General features: G+C 40.0%; 1 long non-coding RNA gene across 1 annotated transcript; it reads left to right on the top strand.

The window, feature by feature from the left end:
* Positions 1-5066: 5066 nt before the first annotated feature.
* LOC311298342 lies at positions 5067-9788 on the top strand. Its single transcript, XR_014628939.1, has 4 exons — positions 5067-5427; positions 7208-7283; positions 7424-7516; positions 9465-9788. It is a non-coding gene; the product is annotated as an uncharacterized lncRNA (long non-coding RNA).
* The last annotated feature ends 8837 nt before the right edge of the window (positions 9789-18625 follow it).

Raw genomic sequence — 18625 nt, 5'->3', positions numbered from 1 at the left:
ATCACTGCGCACTACAAAGTCCACTGCTCAGGCTATCAACAGCGGTATGGCTAACCTGATCGTGCTCGAGCGCCATCTTTGGTTAAACCTCACGGACATCAAAGAAGAGGACAGGACGGCGTTTCTCGACGCACCAGTCTCCAGCAGCGGTCTCTTCGGCCCAGCTGTTAAGGGATTCTCAGAGCGCTTCACCGAAGCACAGAAGTCGTCACAAGCTATGCGGCACTTCCTGCCTAAACGCTCCAGCTCAGCCTCGAGCCGCCCCGAGAGAACGCCGCCTCCTCAGCTAGCAAAGCCAGTGCCTCGGGTTTCTCAGCCCCACCACCCTCGAAAAGAGCTTGCTTAAATCTTCCAGCTCCTTGTTTAGTTCAGGCGGCTGGAGATTTTTCTATTGTAGACAATGGGTCCATTGCGCTGCACGCGCCCCTACAAACAAACACTGTTTTTACAGCGACCCAAATAAAGCACAAAAATAGTATGTTTTAAACACGCAACACCCGGGTAACCGGTCCCCCTTCACTAGGCGGCCCATCCCCAGTTGTCACTCTATCGCTATTCAATTGGGCCGAGGCCTGGCAAGCCAGCCACATCATGAGTATGTGCACAAAACACAAAACACGGATAATAGGTCCCCCTATGCTAGGCGGCCCATCCCCAGATTTCATTCAACCCCTAGCCACACGGGTCGAGGCCTGACAAGCCATCACCAAAGTGTCGAATTGACACTATAAAGCGAGGCTACTCACTCCAATTTGCTCGCAGACCCCCGCGCTTTCAGGCAGTCATCAAGACTTTGGTGAGAAGCGACGTGGCTAACGTGCTTCGCACTGAACTGCTAAACATGCTAGCAAAAGGGGCCATAGAGAAAGTTTCCCCCACGAGAAGCAGATCGGGGTTTTACAGTCACTACTTCCTTGTACCAAAAAAGGACAGCGGCACCAGGCCTATTTTAGACCTCAGACAGCAGAACAGTGCCCTCATGAGACGGCCATTCAGAATGTTAGCTATCAAACAAATCCTCACGCAAGTTCGCCCGGGGGATTGGTTTTTCACGGTGGATCTGAAAGACGCCTATTTTCATATACAGATAGCGCCCCATCACAGGCCATTCTTGAGATTCGCTTTCGAGGGGCAGGCTTATCAATACACGGTCCTACTGTTCGGCCTGTCTTTAGCACCCCGTACTTTTACGAAGTGCATGGACATGGCGCTCTCTCCCCTGAGACAATGGGGAGTGCGCGTGCTGAACTATCTCGACGACTGGCTCATTCTGGCTCAGACAAAAACCAAATTACTGACACACAACTCCTGGCTCCTCGGACATTTTTTTTTTGCCAGAATATATTTATTAAGTTTTATGCATACACAAACACAAGACAAACAACCACAATGCAAATCAGAAAAACATTCTATAAATATTTATCCTTTATCTTTAAAATAATAATCTAAAATAAAATACATGAATTATACAAATCAGGTGGTACAAATTGTTGTACGGAAGTGAACTGCAGTGTCCACACATCTCAGTCATTGTCATCTGTTAAATCCAAATCTTTTACATAATCAATAAAAGTATTCCAGATATTCTCAAAAAGTCCCTGTTTGCCTTTTAGCACATATGTAATCCTCTCTAGTGGCAGAGCAGACAGCATCTGCCGTAACCATAAAGTGCCTCTTGGTCTACATGTTTTTTTCCAAAATAAACCCAGCAAACACGCGACGTCAGATAGACGTTCAGATCATGTCTGTATAACGTCTGTCAGTTCAGAACCACTTTTGTACGTCCTGTGGACGTGCAAAACAGGTTAAAAATTTGAACGTCTGACTAGGACCCCCTATGGACGTCTATGGACGTGCAAAACAGGTTCAAAATCTGAACGTCTGACTAGGGACTCTTTTTGACGTCTGTGGACGTGCAAAACAGGTTCGAAATCTGAACGTCTGACTAGGACCCCCTATGGACGTCTGTGGACGTGCAAAACAGGTTCAAAATCTGAACGTCTGACTAGGGACTCTTTTTGACGTCTGTGGACGTGCAAAACAGGTTCAAAATCTGAACGTCTAACTAGGACCCCCTATGGACGTCTGTGGACGTGCAAAACTGGTTAAATGTCTGAACGTCTGAATAGGGACTTTTTTTGACGTCTGTGGACGTGCAAAACTGGTTCAAAATCTGAACGTCTGACTAGGACCCCCTATGGACATCTGTGGACGTCCAAAACTGGTTCAATATCTGAACGTCTGAATAGGGACTTTTTTTGACGTCTGTGGACGTGCAAAACTGGTTCAAAATCTGAACGTCTGACTAGGACCCCCTATGGACGTCTGTGGACGTGCAAAACTGGTTCAATATCTGAACGTCTGACTAGGGACTCTTTTTGACGTCTGTGGACGTGCAAAACAGGTTCAAAATCTGAACGTCTAACTAGGACCCCCTATGGACGTCTGTGGACGTGCAAAACTGGTTAAAAATCTGAACGTCTGCCAAGGGACTCTTTTTGACGTCTGTGGACGTGCAAAACTTGTTCAATATCTGAACGTCTGACTAGGACACCCTATGGACGTCTGTGGACGTGCAAAACTGGTTCAAAATCTGAACGTCTGACTAGGGACTCTTTTGGACGTCTGTGGACGTGCAAAACAGGTTCAAAATCTGAACGTCTAACTAGGACCCCCTATGGACGTCTGTGGACGTGCAAAACTGGTTAAAAATCTGAACGTCTGCCAAGGGACTCTTTTTGACGTCTGTGGACGTGCAAAACTTGTTCAATATCTGAACGTCTGACTAGGACCCCCTATGGACGTCTGTGGACGTGCAAAACTGGTTCAAAATCTGAACGTCTAACTAGGACCCCCTATGGACGTCTGTGGACGTGCAAAACTGGTTAAATATCTGAACGTCTGAATAGGGACTTTTTTCGACGTCTTTGGACGTGCAAAACAGGTTCGAAATTTAAACGTCTGACTGGGGACTCTTTTTGACGTCTGTGGACGTGCAAAACTGGTTCAAAATCTGAACGTCTGACTGGGGACTCTTTTTGACGTCTGTGGACGTGCAAAACTGGTTCAAAATCTGAACGTCTGACTAGGGACTCTTTTGGACGTCTGTGGACGTGCAAAACAGGTTCAATATTTAAACGTCTGACTAGGGACTCTTTTTTACGTCTGTGGACGTGCAAAACAGGTTCAATATTTAAACGTCTGACTAGGGACTCTTTTTTACGTCTATGGACGTGCAAAATTGGTTTAATATCTGAACGTCTGACTAGGGACTCTTTTTGACGTCTGTGGACGTGCAAAACAGGTTCAAAATCTGAACGTCTGACTAGGGACTCTTTTTTACGTCTATGGACGTGCAAAACTGGTTTAATATCTGAACGTCTGACTAGGGACTCTTTTTGACGTCTGTGGACGTGCAAAACTGGTTTAATATCTGAACGTCTGACTAGGGACTCTTTTTTACGTCTATGGACGTGCAAAACTGGTTTAATATCTGAACGTCTGACTAGGGACTCTTTTTGACGTCTGTGGACGTGCAAAACTGGTTTAATATCTGAACGTCTGACTAGGGACTCTTTTTGACGTCTGTGGACGTGCAAAACTGGTTCAAAATCTGAACGTCTGACTAGGGACTCTTTTTTACGTCTATGGACGTGCAAAACTGGTTTAATATCTGAACGTCTGACTAGGGACTCTTTTTTACGTCTATGGACGTGCAAAACTGGTTTAATATCTGAACGTCTGACTAGGGACTCTTTTTGACGTCTGTGGACGTGCAAAACTGGTTTAATATCTGAACGTCTGACTAGGGACTCTTTTTGACGTCTGTGGACGTGCAAAACTGGTTCAAAATCTGAACATCTGACTAGGGACTCTTTTGGACGTCTGTGGACGTGCAAAACAGATTCAATATCTGAACGTCTGACTAGGGACTTTTTTGGACGTCTATGGACGTGCAAAACTGGTTTAATATCTGAACGTCTGACTAGGGACTCTTTTGGATGTCTGTGGACATGCAAAACTGGTTCAAAATCTGAACATCTGACTAGGGAACCCTTTGGACATCTGTGGAAGTGCAAATTTGGTTTAATATCGAACATCTGAATAGGGACCCTTACTGTGGATATGTATGGATGTGCAAGAAAGCCAGGACTCCTTTTGGACAGAAGACTATTTCAGTATCTGAACCAATCTGAAATGTGTCATTGTGAAATGCAAAAAGTTTTTTGACAAATAGTCATACGAAATACTGGTAAATAAAAATTTTTAAATAATCACATTATTATGAAAATGGCAAATGATATTGCATAATAAGTTGATATTATGCAATCATTCTAAAATGAATCAATTATTTATTTGATATATGGATTAAGTAATAGAAACTGTGAAATTTTGGATGTGAATGTGTGCTCAAACTTGCACAGTGCATGCACATTTCCAGCATTAAAAGCAATTCAGTAGAATTACAACCCACTATCAAGTGGTGCAGAGCACGCTTCATGATTCTCTGGATCTTCCAAATAGGGTTGAGCCCACAAAGGGCCTAAAATGTTACAGATTTATATAAAAAATGTTGGAGTGGGATCATATGTGTATTTTTGTTTTTGTAAAGACTCCTAATTCAATGTTGATTTAGCACATATATCTCATCACAAAATGTCCTGATGTCATTGGAGGACACAGAATCCTGTACTGATGAACAAATATAGCAAATACGTATGTGTGAGATTAGGGTTAGGGTTAGGGTTAGGGTTAGGGTTACCCTAACCCTAGCACAAAATATTTCAATATACAGCAAAGAAGGAAAATCAGAAGCTAAATCGATAATAAAGAAAGAAGTTATGAGAATGTGGCAGGAACAATAGAATAGAGGAAACAAGGGAGGGGAACTATGTTTATAAACCCTTAAGTTGGGGTACGAAGGGGGAAATCATTGCAAGGTTACAGTTAGGGCACACTAGACCAAACAAAACTCTGCATCTAATAGGGAAGCATGATACTGGTTTATGTAATAATTGCAATGTACCTGATCAGCAGAGGATTGTTATGATGTGTAATAAATATGATAGCATAGTGAAGAGGAAAATTTAGGGCATGGGAGGGATTTTAAAAGAAATATTAAATAAATCATCAGGCCATAAAATAATGTAATATTTATTTTTAGTTTCTAAGAGCTACCAAGCTGGATAAAATCATTTGTTTTATTTATTTATTTCGTATAATGACATAGCATGTAAGCCAGAGATCATTTATAACCTGAGGGTGGCGGTAATGCACTAAAACAGTTTGCGACCGCCGTTAAAAAATCAAAGAAGAAGAATCGCACGTCACACTGCAAAGTCACCAGGAAAAGTATCCTGCCGATGAAAGAGGCTGCTGACACGTGGAGAGAGACACTGCCTTAATTGGACTAAAACCCTAAAACAGGTAAGTAAACATTAAAAAAAAATTAATTTAATATGTTATTCAGTTGAGAGATGATATCAGATGAATTGGAAGTCACACATGCCCCCTAATACCTTGAAAAACTTCTTAAAACTGCGGCAATTTGCGCGGGCACATTAACCGAAAAGTCGACAAATGCGCCCGCGCGTTCTGCTGTTTTTTTTTGTTTGTTTTTTTCACATAGCAGCAAAATAGACTTAAAATACTCCGTCATTTATGGTCATACAGACTTGAAATATGGAAAAATAAACTGTAAAATGTCTTTTTTATGTGTCCACTTACAATCGAAACAAAACATTATGCTTTTGTGTGCTTTCTGCCTCTCCTTCTACATGAACTTTTTTTTCTGGAGCAGGTCTCTAAACGTAAGCAAAACTCAGCAAATACACACTGTCAAGAGTAATCTTTATAATAATTTAAGTGTTTACTTTTTAATTATCTAATTCAAAACGAAAGAGAATTTTCTGTTTATGTAATCTATATAAAAAGAGAGACGTTAGTCGTTCTCATGGCAACTCATTATCTGCTAATCACCCGCTGAAAGCGCGCGCTATTCAAACGTAAATATCTTTGTTCTAATATGAATCGCGTTTGTATGCGTGAATGAACGGCTCAGATGCTCGTTTACTACAATTACAACATGCTATTTTTACATGAACGTAACGCTATTATAGTTTAGCTTTTCCTTAACTATATTGCAATACTGAGATGAGTAAAAATCTGCTGAAATATGTTCATGAAATATGTTGTTTAAATAAAATGCAATGTTTTAAACGTATGCTATTACACTGCAAATTAAAATGTATACGCCCTATATTAATGTATCATAAAATATATATGCTTGAGACGAAATATGAATGTTTTTAGACAATACTAATGAATCCTTAACTTTGAAATACGTATGATAAAATTTATGCTTTTTACAAAGGAAAAATTACACTTGGAATAGTTAAAATTGTAATTGTTGTTGACTTTCATATTATTGTGTTTCATTAGTCACAATTTTGGGGAGAGGATAAATATTCCAAACCTGTCTGAAAATACAATATGATGATTAACTGCACAATTACTAGAAATGTTTACATTGGATATTATAAAATTTGCTTGCATAAAAATTTGTTTAACTTTAAACCAATTCTGTAGAATGGCCCATATATCCTATTTGAACAGGATTTGTTTCCAGGTATGACTGTGGGCTTTTGACTTTCATTTATATTAGTATTATTTTGTTAACTATATGCTAAATAAATTAAAAGCAATATACTGTGTCTGTGTGTGTGTATACATTTCTTGTCAGCAGTCTTCTTAGGTGTGTCTTCTTAGCTACAATTAAGTTTTAAGAGTTTTTATCCAGTCATCAATGGCTTATTGATCATTATAGGTATTATCAATAATTAAGTTGTTGTTGCTAGTTTGAGTCGAGAAATACACATTTCAGCATTATCATCAATAATCTGTGTGTGCATTTTCCTTGAGAACCAAGCAAGTTGACTCATGAAACCATTTGTTTATTATATCGTGATTGCATATCTCAATCACAATATTGACCTCAATAATTCCAATGACAATGACATTTTCCCCAAATCGTGCAGCCCTTGCCAGAAGTATATAGCCTAGATATCTTTACACTGTCCGCTCAGTACAACAGAGGCAGGAGCTCTGCACTGGGGTTGCTCGAGTTATATGGGCACACAACTTGCTACAAGAGCTATATCCACTATTACGAACAATAAAGTAATATTTGACAAATTTTGTCTTTCAGATTCTGAAAATGTTCAAAGGCCAATCTCAAGATACTCTGGGAGGTCTTTCTCAGAGCAAATGGTCACTTCTAAGAGGTTTGTTTAATCGATTCCAGAAAACAACAGTGTCCCATGCCCCCATTTCTTTAATTCACTCTTGGCACTCTCACCCATGCTACAGTTCCTGTAGATTACCACACACATGTAATTTCTAAATGGTGAATTTGTTTCTTCAGGCTCTTTACCAACTGGCTGATGGCAAAATTCAATATGAAGGGGAAGGTGAAGAAGCAGAAACTGCCTCTGGAGACGACTAAAACTTTTGAAAGGTAAAGGTACACAAATTATGTTAGTATTATTATAATAAAATGATACCCAATTGTACTTTTTAAACTGGTAACCTACTGAACAAACTTTTAAAAAAATTGCAAATTGAAAAGCACATGCTACATGCATAAAGTTTAAAAACACAATGAACTAATTTCTTTTTTTTTTACTTTTTTTTTTACATTGTTCTATTTTAATAAATTAAAAGCACTCAGATAGACAAAAGTGAGGGTAAGCATTAAGACAATTCATCAAGACAAAGTTAATCATTCAAGGGCTGTGAGTATTTTCTCTTTGCCTTTTGTTTGATTCACATTAATGATGCCATCATCAGAAGGTTTATTAGACTGAATGCAGATCAAATAATACCAATCTCCCCTTTTCTCCAAACTATTTACACCAATTTAAGATATGAACTGTTTAAGTGAATACTCTCCAATCCGGTCATTTTGACATATTTTGTTGTGTATTTGATGGTTAAATGCGCACACAAAGCCTAAAATATAATTTCCTTGTCTAGTTGTGGTCGGTTTCGGTGCGCACACACATAAGCCACCTTGAAGTTGGAAACAGCGTCCCTTGCTCGAAATTATTGTCCATTATTACATGGCTTGGTTGAACTCTAATGTAGAAAGCGGTGTGTTATTTCTTGATAACACATCTGCTAAGTATAACACACCGTTGCCATGAAAAACAGGTTTGCTATAGACGCAGGATTCTAACCGTAGAGACGTAACGGAGTATTTTCTTTAGCAGAAGCAATACAATCCTTTTTAAATGAATAAACTCCTTTTTAAATCAATTTTTTATGTCAAATTATTAATTTATTTGGTGGGTAGCCATGTAATAAGCGGGATAATGTAGAGCGAGGCGGTTGTTATAGCGAATACAACCACTTCAGGCAGATTCAAGACCCCTCCGCATCAGCCTGCGGGGTTGTATTCGCTATAACATCCGCCTTGCTTTACATTATCCCTTACTTAAATAGCTCTTTTTTATTATCAAACAAGTAACCGCAATGCAACAGTAGAGACTGCATTTTACAACAACTCTCTTCTGCATTGCAAATATCAAAAATGCATCATAGACAGATGATTTAATATTATCTCGTATAGAAACGGCTGGCAAAGATGGAATTTGCAAGATAACATCTATATTTCATTAATAAATAGTAAGTGCATTTTCTCAATTTCTCCAGTACTGACAGCAGAACTGATAACGCTGGAGCTGGATACTTCACTGGATTACCTCTTTCTAAACTCATCTACAAGTAATCTAGTATTTGCTAAAATGGAAGTTATAGTATCCAAAAGCATTACATTTGGGCTGTGCTTGAGAAATTTTATTATATGCAGTCTCTCTCAATTCATGATTGCTATCTTAAATATCTTGTCACCCAAGGCCACTGTCTATTGCAGTCTTACACCTTCCTAACATACAGCGACGCGAGTTTACAGAACCCATTTTCAGTCATTTGTTTGCTGCCATATACCACACCAGTCACCATTGGTCACTGTAGTATTGCCACTTCAAGGATTAGTTCACCTCAAAATGAAAATTTCCTGATAATTTACTCACCCCAATGCCATCCAAGATATTCATGTCTTTCTTTCTTCAGAGGAAAAGAAATTAAGTTTTTGAGGAAAACATTCCAGGATTTTTCTCCACACAATGGACTTCAACGGTAACCAAATTGTTGAAGTCCAAATCAATGCAGTTTCATGCTGGACGTAGGCAGAAGTACCGCCCCGTTGTTTACAAAGTGAACTTGCGAAGACTAATACAAACCATTTTAAATAAACTGACAAAAATCCATAAATATGTCATTCAACATACAATAAATTTGAACAATCCTCCTCCACGCTTGTAAACAATGAGCCGGTATAAAAATATTGTATGTTAACTTGCAATGTTACTTATGGATTTTTTGTTTTTGTTCAACTCTTGCAGCTGCAGTCATAAAATGGGATAAAGAAGCTACAGAGGCTACAATCAAGCGTCATGCAGCAGAACATCTTAAACGTGCCGTGGAGGGCATACAGGGGTGGAAATAATGAGGAATTTTACATGAGTACTGTAAGGCGCGTGTGTTTATTTCTAGTTTAGGGGACTTTATGTCTCTCTCCCCCTTTCCAACCACCCACCCCCAATCTTGGTCTGGAGTAATTTGTTTTTTGTTCACTTGGCAGTTCAGTGTAACCATTAGAGTTGTTTTATTTATCAGCCTGTTCATAATTTGCTGAAAACCTCATTAAAGATGGAAAAAAATTGTCATTTCAAACTATTTTTGCTTTTTTTTTAATCAATAATCAGATGTCACTTATTTCCAATTGCAAAAATATAAGGCTACTAAAAAGTATTTGCATGTTTTAGACAGGTGCATCAAAGGGATAGGTATTAATTTATTATTTACAATTTTAAAGCAGTAGTTCTGCACACTGCTTTTACTATGACTAGAATGAGTTTTATTGAATACCATGTTGTCATCCAACCTTGGAACAAAAGCCTGTTTGATGACCAAAACATGGTTTAATAAAGCTAATAGTAAAGCTAATTTCGTTTGTGCATCTTAAAATTTTGTATGAATGTTCTTTAGACGTCTGTAAGTGACGTTGAAATGACGTTGTGAAAACTTTCATTTACAATATTGTAAAGATGTTACTTGGACATCAAAAATCAACATTTAAAAGAGATGTCTAATGAACGTTCACTATGTACGTCAATAGTGAACGCTAAAAAGACGTTTAAAAAAGACGTCAAAAACTTTCATTCTGGCTCTTCAGCGGACGTCTTCTGAACGTTCACTTTTTATGTCAGTTGGACGTCAACAGTGAACGTCAAAAAGACGTCTAAAAAAAGACGTCATAAAAACTTTCATTCTGGCTCTTCAGCGGACGTCTTCTGAACGTTCACTTTTTATGTCAGTTGGACGTCAACAGTGAACGTCAAAAAGACGTCTAAAAAAAGACGTTCAAGCTGACTCTTCATTGGACGTCTTTTGAACGTTCACCTTTTATGTCACTTGGACGTCAACATTGAACGTCAAAAAGACGTCTAAAAAAGACGTCATAAAAACTTTCATTCTGGCTCCTCAGCGGACGTCTTCTGAACGTTCACTTTTTATGTCAGTTGGACGTCAACATTGAACGTCAAAAAGACGTCTAAAAAAGACGTCATAAAAACTTTCATTCTGGCTCCTCAGTGGACGTCTTCTGAACGTTCACTTTTTATGTCAGTTGGACGTCAACAGTGAACGTCAAAAAGACGTCTAAAAAAGACGTTCAAGCTGACTCTTCATTGGACGTCTTTTGAACGTTGACTTTTTATGTCACTTGGACGTCAACATTGAACGTCAAAAAGACGTCTAAAAAAGACGTCATAAAAACTTTCATTCTGGCTACTCAGTGGACGTCTTCTGAACGTTCGACAAAGACGTTGTAATGACGTCGTTTGGACGTGTCTGTGCTCAGTGGGAAGCTATACATCTTTTGGTGTTAAGCAGACTAAGGTCTATAAATGTACGTTCATTTTTTGTATAGTTATGCTTCTCTGGATATAAGCCCAATAAAAACAATTTTGGTTCTAATATTATTTGTTTGGAAATAATATTTTGAATAATGTCTCTTACCTCTTCCCAAAAGAGTGTAATTTTTGTACAATGCCACATACAGTGAACCAGTGTTCCTCTACATTGTTCACACTTTGAGCACACATCAGGAATGTTTCCATTATATCGACAGAGTTCCACTGGTGTCACATATGTTCGCATTAACCATTTAAATTGAATAACTTTAAGACGAGTATTTATTGATGTTGTGTGGGCTAAAGTGCATGCATCCTGCCAGTCTTCCTCTGAAAGTTGCAATGACAAATCATCCTTCCAAGCTCTAAATCTATCATGAGAACTTTCATGAACGTAAGACATAATCAGATTATAAAACTGAGAAATAATGCCTTTCTTTTGACTATCTTTTAACAACAATTCTTCCAAGTCTGAAGTGGTGGGTTTCGTTAATATATTGTTTTGACTTGCTCTTATAAAACTCCTGAGTTGGAGATATTTAAAGAAATGTTTTTTATCTAAATTAAATTTATCTTGTAATTCTTGGAAGGTCATAAGTATGTCAGATTCTGCAAATACACATCTTGAACCATTCTCAGTCCCTTAGTTTTCCATAACTTAAATGTTGCGTCTGCCCTGCCTGGTGGAAAAAATTGGTTGCCCCATAATGGGCTAAATTGAGACAGACAATGTGAATCTTTCAAAAGTGTCTTCACATCACTCCATACTTTTATCATGTTTTTAAGAATTGGATTTTTAATTTCTCTTAATAGTTTTCTTATTGTATTTGAGTATAAATAAGAGGGAAGAGGTAAGTTCAATCCTTGTGATTCCATTTCTATCCAATGTGGTGAGTGATTAGTATAATAAAACAAAATAGACCTTAGCTGCGCAGCCCAATAGTACATCTTAAAATTAGGACATTTCAAACCTCCACGTTCATAAGGCAAGTACAGTAAAGACAAACGAAGTCTTGCCCTTTTATTATTCCAGAGAAAACGTATAAACATTTTTTTCATTTGTGAGAAAAAAACAAAAGGGGGTGAAAGGGGAATATTCTGAAACATATATAGTGGCTCCTTAGACATTTAGAATGTCTCGGGCTCAGGGTCAATTTTTCCAAGAGCAAACTGTCACCCAGCCAGAGCGTAACCTTTCTGGGCATGGTTTTCGACTCGACACAGATGAAAGCACGGCTTACATCAGAGAGCTCTCTCTATTCAATGGCTAGTAGCGTCTTTCAGGGAGGGTGCGCACGCGCCCCTCAAAAGGTTTCAGAAGGTTCTGGGCCTTATGGCCGCAGCATCACCAGTACTCCAATTAGGATTACTGCAAATGCGCCCCCTACAGCACTGGCTAAAACGTTGTGTGCCAGCCCATGCATGGCGTTCAGGACGCCTGCACATCAAGGTGAACCAGGGCTGCATCAGAGCCCTGGCTCCCTGGTAGGTCCCGGACTGGTACCGGTCTGGAGTGACCATGGGCGTAGCCTCCAGGAGGAAAACCCTGTTCACAGACGCCTTCAACCTGGGTTGGGGGGTGCTGCACAAGGGCAAGCCTATCTCCGGCCTCTGGTCGAGAGCTTACATATCAACTGCCTCGAAATGAGAACAGTTTTTCTAACCCTAAAGGCGTTTCTGCCAAACCTGGCGGGACATCACATCTTAGTCCGAATGGACAACATGTTGGTAGTGTCCTACATAAATCACCAGGGCAGCCTTAGATCGGGCAACCAATATGCCATGGCCAGAAACCTCCTCCTTTGGGCACAAGCCAACCTGCGCTCTCTGAGAGCTGCTCATGTTCCGCGCATCCAGAACGTGGGCGCGGACATGCTATCCAGGGGCAACACTCCCCCAGGGGAATGGTCTCTTCACCCACAGACGGTTCATCGGATCTGGAGCGTGTTTTCTATGCGTTTCCTCCCATCTCGATGATCCCTCAGGTTATCAAGCGGATCAGGGAGAGCAAGAGCAAAGTCCTTCTAATAGCTCCCCTCTGGAAAACCCAGGTGTGGTTCCCAGAGTTGACACAAATGCTGAGTTCAGCCCCCTGGCCGATACCAATGAGGAAAGACCTCCTCACACAGGCGAACGGGACGATTTGGCACCCTCGCCCCAACTTGTGGGCCCTCCATGTGTGGCCCCTCAATGGGTATCCTGGGACCTCCCAGAGAGAGTCCTAAGCACTATCACTGAGGCTAAAGCACCGTCAAGTAGACGCCTCTTTGCTCTTAAGTGGTCGGTCTTCACCAGCTGGTGCACAGCTCGTAACCTCGACCCCATTTCATGTGAAGTACCAGTGGTACTTCTTTTATGTGTCCACTTACAAGTGAAAAAAAAAACAATGTGTTTTTGTAAAATAAAGAAAATAAACAGGGTGTGCTTTCTGCCTGTCCGTCTCGGTGAACTTTTTTTTTGGAGCACGTCTCAAAACTTATGGCGCTTTTCCACTGCATGGGACTGTACGGCTCGGTTCGGTACGGCACGCTTTGGTGCTTTTCCACTGCATGGTACGGTACGGCTCGGTTCGGTACGGCACGCTTTGGTGCTTTTCCACTGCATGGTATGGTACGGCTCGGTTCGGTACGGCTCACTTATGGCGCATTTCCACTGCATGGTACGGTACGGTACGGCTCGCTTTAAATGGTACCACCTCTGTTGAGGTTCCAAGCGTAAGAATAATCTTAATAATTATTCCAAGAATAATCATTCAAGTGTGTACTTTTAAATTATCTAATTCAAACTAAATCAAATATTCTCTGTTTATGTAATCTGTATGAAAAGAGAGAGATGTCGGTCACTCTCATTTCAGCTTATTAAGTTTAATGTGATCCCGCCCACGGAGAGCGCGCGCTATTCAAACGCAAATGACTGAGGCATCCATGCAAACTGTGAACGCCCCCATATCAGCTCGAGAAAACACATCAAGCTTATTCAGATCATTGTACTTGTTTACACCGTCTCGTGGCGCTGTGAGGAATAATACTATCGTAATAATAATAATGGAAAATGTACCTCAGAAGTGCTGGTATTTCGAGGAGCAACGGATCCAGCTGAGCTGAGAAATACTGTAGTAAGTTTTTTCATTCTCAAGTGAATCGCGTTTCTGTGTGTGATTGAATGAATGGCAGAGATGGGTGCTGGGTAACACTTTATAATAACGTTCAGTTGTAAGTCATTTATAAGTGGTTAGTTAATGATGAACTATTCATTTTCAAAACATTCATAAAAGATTAGCAAGTGATATACTAACATTTTATGTATGTTTTGTAAATTCCGTTACAAGTCATTTACAAGTCATTAGTAAATGATTAACTAATTATTTACGAAACATGACATGATATCCACGTCCATCGCGACTATTACAGGCTGCCAGAAGCCACTACTCAGCTGGCTAAAATGTACAAGTTACTGCTAGCCATGGAAAAGGGCTGTCTTCCTAATATTCAAGGCAAATCGCTTGATGACATTGAGATTGAAGGTATGTCCATCCTAGTGTAGGCAGTACAGTGGATCTTTTACACTCATAGGGAGGTTTAAGGAAACTCTGAATTATGTGATGTACCATGCATCCATTGAGTACACTGTAGGGTGTAGTCTAATTGTCATTTTTCACAAATTATTTTTGAGTACAGGTTAAACTGTCAGGAATCAGGACGGGATTCAGTTGCAGGCTCAAACAAAAGTTTATTGACGAAAATAACAGGCAAAATTTAGATAGAGAAACAAGCTAAACAGACGATCAATCCAGCAAAAAGCAAACTAAAGCAGAGACACTGGAAGTCCGTTTCCTTATAAGGCAAAACAGAGCGCAAAGCTCACGCAGCGGGAAAACAACAGGGCGCCCGGCAGAGGAGAGGGACAACGGAGAACTCGCACGCTGAGGTGGACAAATGATTGGAGAAGAAACATGGCCGGCAGCAGCTCGAAGGCCTGTGGAGATTGACAGAGATGCACAAAAAGAAACAAACAGGGAAACAAAAACGGCACTGGAGCCTCAAAAACGGGACTGAACAAGACACGATTGAAGGACAAAGAACTGGCAGGGTCGAAGTGTAGCAGGAAGCAAACACAACGATCTGGCACAAGACAGATGACATGAGGAGAATAAATAGGGAAAGGAACAAGGAAGGTAATCAATAACAGGTGCGGGCTGATCAGAGATGATGGTAATTAATAACACGTGGGGATAGAGAAGTGGCGAACGAGAGGGTGGGGAAACAGATCAAAACAAGGACAGCGGAGCACATGGCGAACTGTCAGAACAAAGCCATGTGCTCCGAGACAATCACACAGACAACGCAAGTAAAAAAAAGACAGATCAGACCGGAGACATGACATAAACATGTAGATGTTTCTCATGTTCTAAATTTCACTTTTTCTTCAAGATGAGATCAGTATGACGGATTCTGATGCCAATGATCCTGATGAGAGTGAGTCTGAGGATGATGCTCCTGCTGGAGCTGCAGGTGTCTCCAGTGATGTTGGTATGTGTCAAGTTTATGAACATGTTTGTTTGTTTATTTGTTTATTAACTATTTTAACCCATAATTTTCATTAGATTATTGGCATAAATAAAATGCATAGATAAAATTATACTGTGCATTTAGTGCAACTTTTCTAACAGAATATTATTGAAATTGGGGATCAACCAATAAGTTGATCATTTTTATGTTCGCCAAAAACTGATAAATGACAGATGAACACAAGTTTTAAAAAGCAGCTGTTTAACAGGCTGATAACATTTAAATCTCTAGAATAATATTTTGAATATGTTGTTTGAAATGTCATTAAGATTTCTGACTCAGGTTTATAACCAGTTAACATTGAGTTCTGTAAGTTTAAGTTACATCCGAGTTTCCTGATCAGTATATAACTGATTTCTTGCAGATGTTCAAAAGATGCCCATTGAGGAAACCACTGAAGTTTCGCAAGGTACCTGAGGTTTAAATTAGAACACGACCATCATTGAGTACATGAGCTCTCATATAGTTAGAGCTTACTAATGTATTAATTATTCTGTACAGAGAATGAGAGTGAGGAAGAAATTGAAAACCCACGGAGAGGACAAAAAGTGTGCCATTCGGAAGTTAGCGCTGTAATGAAACATTTTAAAGCACATATAACGAAAGGGAAACTGGCCACACTGACAGAATGCCAGCAGTGTAAGACAGCTGAAGATCCTGTTTTGGCAAGGCACAGTGCACAAAACATCAGAGATTTTGTCAGAAATCGTGGAATTAGTTTAAAAAGGAAAGCCCAAATCAAGTAAAGTTACATCATGTGTCTTATTTGATGTTGTTCTATTTTGATTATTACTTGTTTGTTGATTTTGTTCATTTCATTCTGTAGTAAGAAACTTATGGCAGCAGTAGTTTGTCAAAAAAAGTCAATTCTGTTAGCATTTCCTCACCCTTGTGGGGTTTCAAACCTGTATGACTTTCTATCTTCAGTGGAACACAAAAGGAGATGTTTAGCAGAATGTTAGGGCCAACCTCAGCCTAAGCGGGATTACAGATACGAGTTTACTGTATAAACACCTTCTGAGAGAATAGAGATAGACACGAGTCTACTGTATGAACACCTTCTGAGAGAACAGAGATAGACACGAGTCTACTGTATGAACACCTTCTGAGAGAACAGAGATAGACACGAGTCTACTGTATGAACACCTTCTGAGAGAACAGAGATAGACACGAGTCTACTGTATGAACACCTTCTGAGAGAACAGAGATAGACACGAGTCTACTGTATGAACACCTTCTGAGAGAACAGAGATGCAGAGACGAGTTTACTGTATAAACACCTTCTGAGAGAATAGAGTTGCAGACACGAGTGTACTGTATAAACACCTTCTGAGAGGCATCGCCATGTCCCTCGGGATCCTCTGCGTCGCCCTGGCTCTCCAGCTCCATCCAGGTCTCCCCTTCCACCTGCTCCACCTCCGTCAGTCAGCCCCCTGGAGTTGACAGCCCGTTCTCCACAATGGCTCCTCCCTCCGTCGTCTTCGCCCTGTCCGCCTGCACAACCTGCTCCGCCCTGGTTCTTCCTGCCTTCTGTCTGCCCTTCACCTACTCTTCGTCCTCCTCCTGAGCTCCCTCCCTCCGCAATTGGTCCATCAATGGCGTGAGGATTTCACAGAGTTCACTAAGATTGTCTATATATCACATAATGTATCTTGTGAATCTATTGTTTTTCCTTTTCATGTTTGGTATCATTTTAAATGTCTCAGTGCGATTGGTAAAATGGTCTAAATTTCATTGCAGTCATTGGTATTATGAGAAAGATTGAACACTTTGGATAATTCTGTTCTCCTCTCTGGGTGATGTCTCTTCAAGACATATCCCCTCTCCCCCGAATCCAGGCGTTACCACCTGGGGTACATGAATTGACCCAAAACAGCTCTAAACAATATTTGTATAATCTTTTTGTTCTGGTCTGGGTATTTAAGGCTAGGTGACAGAGCAGTCTGGGGAAACCTGTAACCAGGAAAAAAAAAAACATACAGTGCGGTGTCAGTGTTTTACCGTTGGAAAACGCTCACACACCACTTTGTGTCTCTGTCAGGAATGCATTGCTTACTTTTAGAGTCATCTTTGAGTAATTGATGTCATGTATTTATTATTTCTGAATTGGCTTTTAATCATTTACTTGTGTAATTGGCATGATACATTTTTACCTGACAAATAAATGTTACATCTTGATTTATTCTGAAGTTTTCTGAAATCATTATTGTAGTAGATTATGAGGAGGCTGGTGCTACCGCAGCTCTGTGTCCAGGACAGGTCAAACTAAAGGCGCATATGAACAGAGCAGTAGGCACGTCATCTGAAGACCTTTTGATTTCTGTCTATCACTGACTTGGCAAGTTGTACGGAAGTGGCAAAATAAACTACACTTTTGTCTATGAGTGAACAGTAGGCAACCGACTAAAGAGGTATTAGCAAACCCTGCACCCTCTGACCAAGATCAGACTGGCGAGGCTGTGTCCGTGAGATCCACGTAAACCGACTCGTGGTTTACTCAGCGTGTGACTCTGTGTGGCATCGGGTCCCTTAACCCTTGTGTGACTCTGTGTGGCATCGGGTCCCTTAACCCTTGTGTGGTGTTCACAACCCAATTTCCCCTGTGGTGTTCCCGGTCAAAAATGACCGGACTATAAAAAATAGCTTATAAATCACTTGTTATGCAATATTATCACCCAATATTGGATTCAATCTTTTTGTCAACTTGTTCTCTTTCAGTTAGGACTGGTTTTATATTTCTATTTGCATCTGATTAATTGTAGGCCTCATTTATTTGATAGAAGGCATCTCATTTTATGAGTAAAAAAAACATTATTTTTGAATAATTTTGGAAATATTAAATAAAATCTGAAGAAAATTGGCACGGTTGATCACACTAGTCTACTTTAATGTTTCACCAGGAATTTTGTTTTGAAAAACTTTTATTTTGTACAAAATGGCACATTGTCACTCTTGTGGTGTTCCCGGTCAAAAATGACCGGCCTACAAAAAATAGCTCATAAATCACTTGTTATGCTATAT

This window comes from Rutilus rutilus (assembly GCF_951802725.1).
Source record: "Rutilus rutilus genome assembly, chromosome: 10".
NCBI lineage: Eukaryota > Metazoa > Chordata > Actinopteri > Cypriniformes > Leuciscidae > Rutilus > Rutilus rutilus.
Note: the sequence above shows the minus strand (reverse complement) of the source record. Positions and strands in the feature narration are given on the sequence as shown.